The 11,893-nt window shown below is 40.0% G+C and overlaps 1 pseudogene; it reads right to left on the reverse strand.

The window, feature by feature from the left end:
- Positions 1-5,369: 5,369 nt before the first annotated feature.
- LOC104848608 lies at positions 5,370-11,628 on the reverse strand (annotated as a pseudogene).
- Positions 11,629-11,893: the final 265 nt, after the last annotated feature.

Raw genomic sequence — 11,893 nt, forward strand, 5'->3', positions numbered from 1 at the left:
GTGCTGCCAACTTTGGAAAAACTCATCCCAATTTACTGTGTTGAGTTGGCATTGTACAGAAATGGACAACCATATTGGTCTAGAAATGTTAATTTATTTTTATTTTTATTTTTTGTTTTTTTTCCATGTGTACAGGGGTAACACATTGTACTAAATATGTAAGGTAATATCTATGTGGGTTTGATTACAGAAACTAATAAAGTATTCTCTAAATAATGAAAAGAATAAGATAAGACTATAAGAGCGAGAAGCAATTTAAATATGTTCAGGGACCATTTTCATCTCCAGAATTAAGGATTATTTTAATCCTACATCATTGCCTTTTGTCTTTTACTTTCCTTTTCAGTTTTATTTTAGGATTCCCTTTTTTTAATGTTCATACAGAGATTTCTTTAACTGAAATACCGAATAGTTTCTTTGGTGTGAAAAACTATAATAGTACACAGGATCCTAATGAGATAATTAATAATGTGAAATACGAAGTAAAGGGCTAAAGGTGTAGGGAAAGTGGGAAGAGTGGGGAAAAGGTAATAAGGGAGAGGAAAAAAAATATGAGAAACTGAAAAAATGGAAATAAAGTGTTTTTAAATGGGGAGGGGAGGAGGGGGTGAAGGGAGGGCAGAGGCAAGGGGAAAAATGAGAATCAAGACCCATTATGTAAAGGTACAGAATCCCAATGATGAATGTAATTGTATTGTATACCTAGATTGTACCAGTAAACTCAATAAAAAAAAAATCTAAAGGTTGCATCCATATTTGCAATATAGTAAGCGCAAACAGAAAGACCCCCAGAGTCAAAAATTATTATGGACATTCTTAATTTAGAATGGAGATTTGATGACCCCATTTGATGATCCTGCATTTGCTTCATTTAACTTGTTGAAATAAATTTAAAGTAAAGGGGAAATTTTAATTTAAATTCAGGTCTTTAGGATTTTCTAGGAGTTCAGTGAAAGCCCAGTAGACACATTTTTCCTCTAGACCAGAACACCATGGCTAGGCCTTTCACACAAGGCTGCTCCTCTGACAAAACTAACAATGAGTGGCAGGACAAACACCTTCCAGCATGTGACAAGGAATTGGTGGCCCCCTGAACACCATTTGCAGATGGGGGAATGTCCCCTCGGTCTACACCAACTATGACAGCTGTTAGAGGTCGGGGTGTATCCAGGGAAATAGAGGTTACACATGTAGTCCCTTAACCACTACCCACTGGGGCTGATTTCAACTTCAATAAAATGGTGAAAAACACTCATTAAGAAAGAACAAGATTTGAAAAAATCTTGACGATTTGGTTTTATTTTCATATACATTATTTCAAACACCTTGAATTCAGGTACCTTAAGCTCTGAAGTTTGGAGGGAGATAACAATGGTACTGTATCCTAGTGTTATTTGGTGTGGGTTACATCTATCATGGTCCACAGGCTGTTCTTCTTCTCCTGTATTTTCAGGGACCAGCTGCCTTCTGGGTAACTGACATATATCTCTATTCAAATCCATATCTGTGTGTTAATGTCTGATGATATGTCTACATCTCTATGTAAGTAGATAACATCTATGTAGCGTCATTAAAATGTAGATATATTTCTAATTCATATTGAAAGATTAATGCTACAAAATATATAGCTATATATTAGAAATATGTAGACATACCTATCTGACCATAATTAGACACATGCATATATATTCATAAATATATATCAGAAATGTGATTGCTCTTAGATGAAAGTATTCTTAAATCAGATTTTATACAATCACACATTAATCAACAACATAACAATTTGAAGTTTGGCTGTTCAACCAAAACTGAATGGAGGGACATTAATGCCAGTCAGTGTAATTAAACTATTTCACAGAACTATAAGAAATAATCCAAAAACTCATTTGGAACCAGAAGAGACCTAGAATAGCAAAAGCCATTCTAGGCAACAGAGATATGGCAGCGGGTATAACAATTCCCAATTTGCAACTATACTACAAAGCCACTGTGAGAAAACAGTATGGTACTGCAAAGAAACATACCTGAGGATCAGTGAAACAGACTGGAAGATACAAAAACAACTCCAGATATGCTCAGCTACCCCAGCTTTGACAAAGGAGCTGACCATCCTCACTGGAGGCAAGATAACCTCTTTAATAAATGATGTTGGAAAAACTGGATCTCAACCTGCCAAAGATTAAAACTAGACCTTTATCTTTCACCATGCACTAAACTAAAATCCAAGTGGATTAAAGATCTAAATATTAAAAAAGAAACACTAAACTCACTGGAAGATAAGTCAAGCAGAACTCTTGAAGACATTGGCATAGGAAAAGACTTTATGAACAAATCATCAGTAGCATGGGAACTAGCAGAAAGAATCAACAACTGGGATCTCATCTTATTAAAAAGCTTCTGCACTGCAAAAGAAAGGATCAGCAGAACTACAGGACAACCTGCAATGTGGGAAAAAATTTTTATCAGCTGCTCCTCAGACAAAGGGCTCTTATAGGTCTCTTATCTAGAATATATAAAGAATTCAAAACAGCCCCCCAAAATATAAAGACCCAATTCAAAAATGGGCATCTGAAATGAACAGAAATATCTCAGACAAAGAAGTAAGAGCAGCAAGTAAACATATGAAAAAATGTTCCACATCACTGGTCATTCAAGAGATGCAGATGAAAACAACACTGAGAGTCCACCTCACCCCACAAAGAATGGCTGCTATCGAGAAATCGACCAATAACAAATGTTGGCGGGGTTGTGGGGAGAAAGGAACCCTTCTCCATTGTTGGCGGGAGTGCAGACTGGTGCAACCACTATGGAAGTCAATATGGAGATATCTCAAAGGGCTGGGACTAGTGGTTCCATTTGATCCAGCTATCCCTCTGCTGGGTATCTTTCCAAAAGAATTAAAAGGATCATATCCACAGTGATATATGCACACCAATGTTTATAGCAGCACAGTTTTTGGGGTCTAGGATTGGTCGTTCCATTTGACTCAGGTAATTCCCCTGGTAAGTATCTTCCCAAAAGAATTAAAATGATCTTGCCACAGTAATATATGTGCACCCATGTTCGTAGCAGTACAATTTGTAATGGCTAAAACTTAAAAGCAGCTCAGTTGCCCATCACTGGGAGACTGAATAAAGAAAATGTGTTTTTTAAAAAATAGAATGGAACTCTACTCAGCCATAAAAAATGAGAAATTAAAGACATTTAAAAATGGATGCACATGGAAGTGATACTCTTAAGTGATATAAATAGGACACACGTGTGTATATAACGAACAGTTTCTCTGTGTGAGAAACTGAGAGCGTAAATAAGGACTAGAAGGCATGACAGATAATATGAAATAGGAAGAAAAAGGGACAAAGGGGAAGGAGAAAGGGGAGGGGTAGGGAGAGGAAAGAAGGGAATGGAATTAATACGAGAAAAAGAAAAATAGAAGAAAGAAACGCAGCTAGGGAGGGAGGGAGGGGTTGAAGGGAGGGCAGAGGAATGGGGAAGACAGAGGAACCAAGATGGATGATGGAAAGGCACAGATTTCCAATGAATGTCACTATATTGTATACGTTAAATGTGCCAAGAAAATTGATTTTAAAAAAGGAAAAAAAAATAACACAGCTTCTGCTCAACTCATCGCTCCAGTGTTTGCTGGCCCCCTCAGATCAGGGTGCGCAGCCTCTCCACGCGAACAGGCCACTGGGCCCAAACACCTGTGCTCCAAACACACAGTGCACTGTCCTGGGAAATGTTACATCGCCTTTTAATTACTTGCTTGCTGTTGCAGATAGAGAGAACACAGATCCGCCTGAGAGAGTGGATTGGTAGCTGAAGAACACTGAAAATAATAGACAGGATAACTCTAAATGATGCTAAGGAAACCTAAAATATTCATTTAGAAATATTCATCATATTGCATGTCAAACATATGAGTTTTTACCTAAATGCTATTGCAGACCTTTGCTTATTCTTACTCTGAAGGATTTCCAATACCCTATGCCAAATTTTCCCAAATCCTTGGAAATATATGTTCATATACTCACTTCTGCAGCTGACCCAAAAACTTTTTTCTCACTTCACACCCCCCAGCAATTCTTATTGCTGAAATCTGGTGCAGACTTGAATCTTATTCTATTGTCTGCTTTTCCCAAAAACCTACTGTAAATGGTGCGGAACTACGCCAAGATGATTCAGGGGAGAGATTTCCCCGAAGTGCATGAAAAATGAACGCTGCTGGTTTGATTCATGGCACACAGGCCAGGGATTGGAAGCCCATGGTGGCACCTTTGGGCGATGGGGCACAGGATCAACAGAATAATGTGGAGAAGTGGTTCAGCTTCTCCAGATTGCACCCCTCTCTTGATCCCTGGGAGTCTTTCCTGAGAGTCTTTTCCCACCAAATTGATTTCTTTACCTCAGGATCTGCTTTCTAGAAACCCCAACAGAATAAGGAAACAACACTGACCTACTTGTTAATTTTCCCTGGACTCAGCAGCTCTCTGGGAAATCCCCAACACGGTGCCACTCTGAACACTCTGCCCTGTTCCAGGTCTGCCCACCCCTCTTTCTTCTTGTGTCTCCTCAGGAGACACCAGGCACTCTCTGTGTCTCTCAGATTTACCTCCGAAACTCAGTAGATGAACAAATGTTCTGGTCTTCCCCCAGACCAAGGTCTTTCAAGCAGCTTCAGAGATTTACCAATGTGGTGAAAGAGGTTAGGTTCTTCAAGAGCAGGTAGCAGGTTCTCCAAAGACAAAAATCAGGGAGATAATACGACTCCACAGTACGCCAGGTCTCCGGCTCTAGGAAATCTCCATGTACTGGACAGTGTCAGTGAGCTTTCTTTTCTAACACGATGGATACACAGTGGATACACAACGAGCACATCATGGAGACCATGCTATCTGTGCCATAAAGCACAGAAACGTCCACTTTCGTGTTAGGTAACAACTTTTTCTCTTCAGTAAATTGTAGTGAGACTCGAGTGCATATGAAAATAACACCTGCAAAAGTATGCAGAGGGATATTTACGAGTGTTGCATTGTTTGTTTTTTCCGTTCATTGAACTACACCCCAGTTTATTTTTATTTTAAATTCTTTTGTTGTTGTTTTGAAAGAGAAATTTATTCTCAGAATAATGCACAGAAGCGCCAGGTGAGGCTACCGTTGGGAGCTCCCAGCCTTCCTCTTCCTCCTTCTCCCTCCTCTGAATGCCAGGGGGCACACAGTTGAAGGAGACACGATGCAATCACAACCACCAACTCTAAAGACAAGAGGTTGTGTCCAACAGAACTCAGCGAAGTTAATCCAGTTACTGTGAACAGCCTCACGGAGTAGGATTAAGATATTGCAAATGCAATGTTTCCAAGGGTGGCTCTTCAGTGCACCAGGGGGCCCTGCTTGAGGGAGGTGAGGACTGAGCGCCCTCGGGGGACGTCTTTGGTCTGCTTGCTGGACTTGCGGTCAGTCGCCCAGCTGGCCACCCGTTCCCACTCTGTGCCTGGGGAGGACCCATCGATGTCATTTACAAAGTCTTCTTCTGCTTCCCTTTCATTTGCTTCTGTCTTCCGCAGAGGCTCGTCCTGCCTTGCACACCCCTGTTCTAGTTCCTTTATTGCTTTTTCTTTCCACTCTGCTTTTGCTTCCGAGAATGGGCATCCAGGGCTTCCAAACGTTCAGTTTGCTCTTCTCTCCATTTGCGGATACTTTCAGATTCTGATTGCAATAGGTCCACTTGTGAAATAGCGGCATAGGGGTCTCTTGAACCATTCCTCTCCTGCTAGCATTCTCCAACAACAGCACCCAGACCTTCCCAACCCCTCGGCTCACCGTGGGGCTGAGGCCCTGGGGCGCCGCCGTCCAGGGTAGGGAAAGCCTTGTCGTTTTCGATGACCGTGGCAGGGTCTTCCTCCGCGACCAACCCGTTCCCCAGCTGTGGTGGTGACTATGGTCTTTCATTTCTCTTTTTTGAGATGGGGTCTCCCTAAGTCGCTAAGTCACTGAGGTTGGACTGAACGTTGGAGATCCTCCTACCTCAGCCTCCCAGATGCTGGGATTACAAACCTGTGCCGTCCCACCCAGCCAGAGTTGTTCAGACAACAGCAAGGAAGAGCCAGCACCAAAGCATGATCCAGGAACTGTGAGGCGCTTCAGTGAAGGAAGGGGCCCTGGCCACCCTCAGAACACTGCTCAGAGAGTCGTGTGGCACAGTTTGAGGGGAGCTATGCAGATAATGGGCAACTTTCAGTTATTGCTCCTAGTAGGTAAGTCCGACATCCAACTTCCAAACTAATATAGAGCCAAGAGCTTTTTATATCCAGATTAAGATATAAATTCAAAGTAATCAGGCATGAATCAGAAAGAAATTAAAGGGAACAGACCCGTCCTTCCTGAAGAGGATGTTGATGTTCGCAAAGCCCTCCAGTCCCCCGACTTTGGGACGTAGGTCTGAGGGAGCAGAGGAGCCTGAGACAGGCTGCTTGCAGAGATGCCCATGCGTGAAGGCTGAAGTTCTGAGGCCAGAGGAGAAGCCGATTTTAGGGCAGAGTTGTTAAAACACCGCGGTGTCTGGTCTAAACAGGACGAGAAGGGCTGAGAAGGCTTCCTCCTTGCGGGTGGCTTCCCAGCCCTGTGTGTTCGTTTTTGCACTTATTTATTTATCGTGCAACTTGACCTTCCTGGCTAATTAGCATCTAATGGCAGCTTCTACTGGGACTCTGTGCAGATCATTCAAGGAAGTCATTTGAGAATTATTCATCAAGCTCTAAAGAGGGATTGTGAAACACGCACGTGGATTTTTTTTTTCAAATTCTCTGTATGTATTTGGCCACCTGTCTCCTAGTTTCCCTGTCTATTTCCACAGCCCTGACATATAACAGTGCACGGATTAACGCAAAGAGAATGCATCCGTAACTCTCACGGTGTGTGTACTTTCTCTTCTTTAAAGTTTTTTTCCTTTCAAAGTGTAAGGTTTACTTTCACACTGGAGACTGCCAGAGGAAGAGGGACGAAAGTGGCCCACATCAGACATTCAAATCCAGACATCATGAATCACAATGACAAGGACTAATAAAGATTAATTTGCTTTTCACTTTAAAAGTCCTGGGATTTCAGCAGTACCATTGCAGGGCTTGTGAAGGAAGAAGCCATTATCATTTGCTTTTGAAACGTGCTTGTTCTTCTTGTTGTTGTGTAGCACCTTGCTGTCCACTGGAGGTTTATTTTAATCTGAAGGCTCTCAAGCTACACCTTCCTACAAGGCCATGCAGAACCTACCAAAGTGAAATTTCCAAGTATCAGAAGGAAAATGCCATCCATATTCTGAGTCGTTTCGCAGGTTTGTTGGTGATTGTATTTATGTGTTTACTTACTTGTTTATTTATTTAATTTATCCCTCAGATTATTACTTGTACTTTAAAATGAAACATTTCATTGATTTTAAACAAAACATTATAATACTATTTCAGGCATTCTTATTGAACAATTTATCAGGGTGAGTCTTCCTATGCCTACATGATCAGTCTTTCCAGCCAGGTATAGCAGCACCTGTTTTTGTAATCCCAACACTCTGGGAGGCTGAGGCAGGAGAATTTCAAGTTTGAGCCCAATTTAGGCAACTTAGAGACTTAGCCAGACCTGTCCAAAAAGTAAAAAATGTGAAAACTATAGCTCAGCACTAAGGTCCTGGGTTTGATCCCCAGTAATGGAAAAAAAAAAAGAGAGAAAAGAATATACGTCAACAATGTCTCAATTTCTTGTCCTGGCAATTGGAAAGTACCATTAACCATCTTTTTAGTTGGTTTAAAATACAGCAGACTCTACCCCTGTCCCACCATGAAAGCAGAGGTTAATAATATGAGCAAGTGAGAAGTAGGAACTTCAGCAGAATTACATTTCTTCTTCTCATTAAAGAAATAGTTCACTTTGCATGCATTATTTGAAGCTGTGCAATTTGCACTTGTCCTATGACTCAGACATCCTAAGCCAATGTCTGGAAACAAGGGAAAGAGGGAATCACTATACTCCAAACAGTATGTGCAGTAGGTTGCACTAACATTTGTATTTGCTAGCAATAAACTACCAAAAAAGAAAATGATCCTATTTACATAGCAACAAAACACAAAAAAATTAACAATGAATCAGGGAAAAGACCTGAAGGTTAAAATTTATGAAACATTGATAGAATAAATTGATCAAAGAGGTATAATAAATGAATCTTTTTTGTTGATGCATGGAAGCAATTAATATTAGAATGACCCTACTACCTCGAGCAAATCTGCAAGTTCAATGTAATTCCTATCAAAATTCCAAGGAAACTTTTCAGAAAAGCAAATAAAAAATTCTTCAAATTTGTACGGAATCACTGAGGCCTCAAATAGCCAAATATCCCAAATCAGCACAACATAGAAATATATGGCAATGAAGCATAATAGCAAACCCAGAAACAAATCCACCCAACTGTGGCTGATTAATCTTTGACAAAGTTACCAAGAACATGCAGTTCAGGAAGGACTGTGTTTAATAACTGCTGCTCAGAAATATCAGTACCCCCTCCAGAAGCATAAAATTTAAACTTTGTCTCAACTCATAAATAAAATCAACTCAAAATGGGTTACATACTTAAAAATAAAAATAAAACAGCAAAACTACTAGAAGAAACATTAGAGATAGCTTATTGATATTAGTCTGGACAATGCTTATCTGGATCAGAATACAAAAATCACTGTGGAATAAACAAGTCAGCCTTAAAAAGAAGGAAATTACCTCACAAACACAAGGACCCGAGTTTGACCTCTGGTCCAAAAAAAAAAAAAAAAAAAAAAAAAAAAAAAAAAAAAAAAAAAAAAAAAAAAAAAAAAAAAAAAAAAAAAAAAAAAAAAAAAAAAAAAAAAAAAAAAAAAAAAAAAAAAAAAAAAAAAAAAAAAAAAAAAAAAAAAAAAAAGGAAATGCTACTTTTGACAACATGGATAGACATGGAGACCACTATATTAAGTGAAAAAAGCCAGGCTCAAAAGACAAAATACAGCAGAATTTCATGCATGCAATCTAAGTGAGTTCAACTTATAGAAGCAGAGTAAAATGGTGGTTAGTCAGGTCCAAGATACTTGTTAAAGTGAACCAAATTTCAATTAAAAAGGAACAATAAGGATGAGAGAGTTTTGACACTTATTGAACAGATTAGTGACTTTAATGATCTATGGGATATGACAATAGATTACTTCTTAAATGTTCTCATTACAAGCAAAATATGCATGTGTAGAAATGGATAAAATAATTATAATTCCATATTGTACATGAATATCAGAACATAGCCTCATCTACCATAAGTGTATACAATTTTATTTATTGTATCTTTGTAAGTAAAGCTAGGAAAGAGTAAATGAATTGAATCAAATATTAGAAGAAGATCAACAACAGAGACGTTTACGGAGTGTCTCTCCAATATGAACTCCCATCTTTTCCTCTTTACATTGACTCCATTAAATCCCTGAAATGATTTAATCTTGACATTTTCAGAAGCTGAGAAGTGTCTTTCTTGAAGGGCATTTTCATTCCTATGATCGTTTTCTTCTCACAGAAATAAGGAAAGAGTATTCATGTCTGTCTTCAATGAACAAATTAGCATTGAGTATCTTCTGCGTGTCAGGAACTGAGATGCTACAGCTAATGAGAAAGACAAGATTATCTTACCGGAAGGCATCAGATAATTGTGGTTTGGGTATGCATTGTGGAGTCAGCCTGCTGGGGTCCAAATTTCACCAGTACTTCACAAATTGTGCATTTTTAAAGAGAGAGAAAAAGACTTGGATTGGGTATAGGGTTTCAGGAAAATAGAAGAGTCAAGAAAAAAATTTTGGAGCATTGGTAAGATGATAAGGATTTGGGTAGAAAAGATCAGGAAGGTTATAAAAGCTTGCTGCGGGAAATGACATCCGTCATCTTGAGTTCTCTGCTGTGTTTTTAAATGCAAAGGTGTGGGTATACTTATATAAGTGGGTGTACATAGATATACTAAAGTGTAGATATCCATCTGTAGATGGATATATGTAGATTAAATTATTCTTGATTGTGTGGCACTGGTAGATAGTTCATAATATATGCCAAATATATGTGTGGCAGGGTTGAATATTAATGAGAAACTTGAGTATCTATGGAATGCCACAGTGGGCAGCCAAGATAGCAAAATAGTTTAAAGATCTGCAAGAGAAATTTGGGATGGTAGGACCTTCTACATAGTGAATATCCCACCTAGGCTTTTCTGTGCCTACCAGAGATCAAGGAAATCCCTGGCAAAACTGTAACAGAGGCAGCACGATCGGGATATTCCGGAAGGAAACACCATCATCCCAATGGTGCCTGCAAAGAGGACTGGACTTGTTTACCGGCCTGAGTGGGCTTGGGTTGCTATGTTAAATACAGGGTGTTTCCTGCTCCTGTTTGGGACTATCAATAGATGCCATAGTTTGTCCTGTCATCCCAACATTGTGCAGTTGGGAGATCATTTCCTCTAAGACACAGAGCATGCGAAGGGAGTGGCATAGGTGTCATTTGTTACGTCCCCCACTTCTCAAACCTTTTACAGTGCACTGCCACAGACAATACTTTTGTCTACAGCCATGGATAATGCTTTTGTTTTTTGTTTTTTATTTTGGTACCAGGGATCGAACTCAGGACCTTGTGCTTGTAAGGCAGGTGCTGGAACCACTGAGCTAAATCCCTGGCCCTGGATAGTTCTTTTGAAGGAGACTCTGCTAGTGTGGCTTTTTAAAAATCTCAGGTGTAGTTGAACTTGACATAAGAACATCCATCTTGGAAGAAACGTAAGGACATCTGAGTGCCTGGCAGACCAGTCGTCTCAGGAGAAAAAGTGCCAGCAATTCTTGTTGGTCCCTTGTTAATTTCCAAAGAGGATATAGACAAAGTAAAATATGTTTTTTAAGGGGTTAGAAGGACAAAGTTTTTTTTTTGCGAACACAGCTGGCCAAAATATTACATAACTTTAGATGTAAGATAAAATGCTAAAAACATGCTTTTCGTCTGATGCTCTGAACAGCTTCAATAAATAATGCAGTTGTGATCATGAGGCTGCTTGCCTGAGTGAGCTGTGGTCCTCTGATCCTGCTCCTCACATCTTGCCTCTCTTCATTTCGCGTCACGGAGACACTCGGGGAATCTGCAACACTTGGGCAACGAACAAAGAGTGTGGCCGGCCTGGCTCATTCAGCGAGCTCCACCAGACCCCGCCTGGGCAGGGAGGGATCGTCTCCTGCTTCAGAGGGACAAGCTAATCCTCATAGAGCTCACATGCAGAGAGCTCTTACGTCAGGTGGCAAGACAGTGCCTTTGCTGTGGTCTTTATTAATGTTAGTCAAAAACAAAATCTGAGAGAAGTTCATAAAAATCTGACTGAGGAAAACGTGGGAATGCCTCAATTATATCTAAGCTTTCCCTTTCCACTTGGTCCTCCCTCCTCAGACCAAGCATCTGTTTCTTTTCTAACTCTCTTTCCTTCTCCTCCACCTCAACTATACGGTTTGGTTTGATTGATGGACTGATTGATCCCAGTACCTTAAAAGTCAGTGTCTTAATAGTCTCTAGTGAAATAAGCCACGTGATGTGCATTGGTGAAATTGTCATTTTTACGAAAGGCAACTGCATTATGCAGCAGCAGGAATCATTCACAGTGGCTATGATAGCTACACACTCAGGACTCGGTCTTTAATCAGCACTTTTGTCCACTGTGGTCTGGCCTTGGGACAGTCTACTGTTTCTCCACATAAACATAGCCTGATCCCTGAAAATTGGTTCCTTTTCATGATTCACGTAATTTCTAAGAATGACTGAGTTTGCAGCAGTTGTGTACTGGATAGCGATTGATGGACTGCTGCACATGGGAAAACAT

This window comes from Fukomys damarensis, unplaced genomic scaffold (genome assembly GCF_012274545.1).
Source record: "Fukomys damarensis isolate Sample0158 unplaced genomic scaffold, DMR_v1.0_HiC HiC_scaffold_6, whole genome shotgun sequence".
Classification (NCBI taxonomy): Eukaryota; Metazoa; Chordata; class Mammalia; order Rodentia; family Bathyergidae; genus Fukomys; species Fukomys damarensis.